A 3458-nucleotide genomic window follows, 5' to 3' on the forward strand; every position below is an offset into this window, starting at 1 on the left:
GGGCCGGGTTATGGGGAAAAAATGAGAACCAAGACCTGTCATGTAAAGGTACAGGATCCCAATGATGAACGTAACTGTACTGTGTACCTAAAATGTACCAATAAACTCAATAATGACAAAAAAATGTGTTACCAAAACATAAATACTTGACCTATAAAAATCATCAGAAGTTTCATAAATTAATGCAATTATTTATATACTGTATTTAGATTATACAGCCTTTTTAATATACTTTATATTTATCTACCCCATTTGTATTCTTTTTGTTTTCTTGCCTTCTCTGGATTGACTGAACGCTTTCTTATTATTCTTTCCTCCTTTTTTTGTAATTTGTAAAATTATACTTAGTTTCCTATCCCTTAAGTCATTATCCTAGAAAATACCACAGGAATCCTTGTCTCATCAGGGTCTAATCTGAAAGTTGATATTATCCTCCATCCTGACAATGCGAGGAACCAAAAAGTATTCTGGCTCCATATAGCCCTCTGAAAGTTCTTTTGTTTTTAATTACATGTGTTGTGGTGATGGTCTTTAAAAAATATTACCCCAAACTCTAATAATTCTCCCATGAATATGTGGAATATATATTCCTTCTGTTACATTTAGGCTATATTGCTGCTTGAATAAGAGAATGAGACAAAAATAATGTTTCAGCCAGATATGGTAGCACACACCTGTAATCCCAGCACTCAGGAGGCTGATGCAGGAGGATCATCACAAACTGGCGGCCAGCCTGAAGTACTGAGTTTAAGGCAAGGCCAGTCTGAAGTACATAGTGAGTCCTAAGAAAAATGTTCCAATAGTTTCATAAGTGGCAGCTGCTACTTCCTGTTTCCTGAGTTGCATATTCTTTGAACCCAGTAGCTACATTTTCAGGAATCCCAGACACACCACGTTAAAGGAGTTCAGCTGACACCTAGCTGAAATCTAAGATGACCCCTGTCATCAACCACAGATACCTATGTGGAAGCCTCTGAGACAACTGCAGCAACAGCCACTGGCCAAATGCAAAAGCAATTACACGATAAGATCCTGCTCAGGTGATTCTAGTCAACCCCTATAAGCATGAAAAATAATATTTTTGTTAACCATTTTAAGTCATTGAGTGTTAAAGTGGCTTATTATAATTGTAAATAAGGGGCAACCGATTTTGGTACCTAGAATTGAAGTATTGCCATAACAAAGATGTAAAGTGTGTAGCTGTGGCTTTGAAACCAGGCCACAGAAGTGTAAGACTTAAGTCTCACTTTTACTCCTGGAGCGTGAACAGCCAAGAGGCTTCCACGCAGGGGCTCAGGCTGGCCAGACAGCACTCCCCAAGCCAAGTAGCTCAGAGAGGCGGCTAGCTCAGAAACAGAGGCCATTTTATATAGGGCTAAGGGGGGTGGTTACACTTAAAACTTACAGGAAGAGGACAAAGGCAAAGAATCAGTTGATCTGAGCTAGTGGTCATCAAGCATATACTTGACCGTCACATACTAATGATCAGCAGATCGATTATCCATTATTCCATTTGCAATTTAGATTATAATGTTCAGAACATTCAACTACAGGCAAGTAAGGAGTGGCGTGATTTGTGTTGGGTCTCTGTGTTCACTACAGTTTCCATTTAGTTTCCCAGCTACTTCAAAGCAGTTACCTAACAATTCACAATTAATCATTAGTTATCCTGTAAGGGATGGGGGGGAGCGACAGTCTCTAGGTCGTTTGCTGGTCAACATGGAGTCGCTCTGGTTCAGTCAGGCTCTTACAGAAGCTGGAATGGCCTCAAAGATAATTTCCTAAAATCCTAAAAGGTATGAGGAGAATGCTGGTAGAAGCCTAGAAGAGATAGTGGAAGTTACTCATTTGAGATTTAAGGGGATAAAAAAATAATACTGGAAGCTGGAGGAAAGATAATCATTGTCATATAGTTGTAGAAAGTTTGGTGACACTGTTGCTTTGCTTTAGTTAATATGGAAAAAAAGAAACTGACAATGAATTCAATAATGCGGCTAAGAAGAATTTTCAAATTACCATCTGCCTTCTTCCTACTTCCTATGATACAATGTGAGAGGAGCAAGATGAGAAAAGAAAGATACTCTGTAAATTTTAAGTAAAAATTAGAGGAAATATGAAGAAACTAAAACTTAATAGGTTTGATAAATCTTTTCTCATTTTCTCTCCAGATGACAAGAAATCCTAAAGCTAAGAAATAGCTTCCAGCCAGGCACAATAGCATGTACTGACAGTCCCAGCTACAGGGAGGCTGAGTCAGAAGGATCACAAGCACAGGAGTTAGGGACCAGTACTGACAACTTGTCCCATAAGTAAGTAGTAAAGAGGTCTTAAGGGTATGTCTTAAACATCGACTCCATTAAACAACCAGATATCTAGAAATCTTAGGGCGTTATTTTAAGGGATTCCAAAGTAGAAAATATCTTATCTGAAGAATATGTGTTGGGGCAGGTTTTGTCTTACTGGAAGAGTTAGCAGTGGATTCATAAGAACTGCACAAAGTTTAAAAATGAATTGTAAGCCGGGCATGGTGGCACATGCCTGTAATCCCAGAACTCAGGAGGCTGAGGCAGGAGGATCACTGTGAGTTCAGAGACCAGCCTGGGCTATGTAGTGAGTTCCAGGTCAGTCTCAACTACATAGTGAGACCCTGTTTCAAAAAAACAAAACCAAACAAACAAACAAGAATTGTATCATGTGCTCACTCCGCAGCACATATACTAAAATTGGAATGATACAGAGAAGATTAGCATGGCCCTTGCGCAAATTTGTGAAGTGTCCCATGTTTTTAATTAGTAGGACACATGTGTAAATACTGAATAGTTTCTCTGGTGTGAAAAACTAAAAGTGTAAATGAGTATTAAAACATATAATTGTTATTGTGAAATAGGAAGAAAATGTCTTAAGGAGTAGGGGAAGTGGGAGGGGTAGGGGAAAGGAAAGAAAGGAAAAAAAAACATGAGAAATAGAAAAACATGGAAACAAAGTATTTATAAATAGGGAAGGTTGAAGCGGTAACGGGAGGCCAGGGGAATGGGGGAAAAATAAGAACCAAGATATATCATGTAAAGGTACAAGATCCCAATGATGGGCCTGGGGATTTAGTTCAGTGTTTCCACCACTTGCTTCACAAGTGCAAGGTCCAGAGTTCAATCCCTAGTACCACCAAAAAAAAACAAAAAAAAAAAAAAAAAAAAAAAAAAAAAAAGATCCCAATGATGAATGTAACTATATTGCATACCTAAAATGTACCAATAAACTTAACAGGAAAAAAATTGTATCAGCTTGGACTCAAAGAGACAAAATGAAAGGACTTTGGACCCATGCAAACTAGCTAGGAAACGGATGAGAAAACTAATTGGAAACATGGCTGCTTTTTAACAGAGTTGGAAAGATAACTCAGAGGGTCGATTCAAGAGCCCAGTGAAAAGAGATAATAAAATCCACAGTAAACTCTCAGG

General features: G+C 38.3%; 1 pseudogene; it reads left to right on the plus strand.

Moving 5' to 3' along the window:
- The first annotated feature begins 2694 nt into the window (after positions 1 to 2694).
- On the plus strand, positions 2695 to 2787 carry LOC117283662 (annotated as a pseudogene).
- The last annotated feature ends 671 nt before the right edge of the window (positions 2788 to 3458 follow it).

The sequence above is a fragment of the Fukomys damarensis genome, unplaced genomic scaffold, assembly GCF_012274545.1.
Source record: "Fukomys damarensis isolate Sample0158 unplaced genomic scaffold, DMR_v1.0_HiC HiC_scaffold_28, whole genome shotgun sequence".
In the NCBI taxonomy this organism is placed as follows: Eukaryota; Metazoa; Chordata; class Mammalia; order Rodentia; family Bathyergidae; genus Fukomys; species Fukomys damarensis.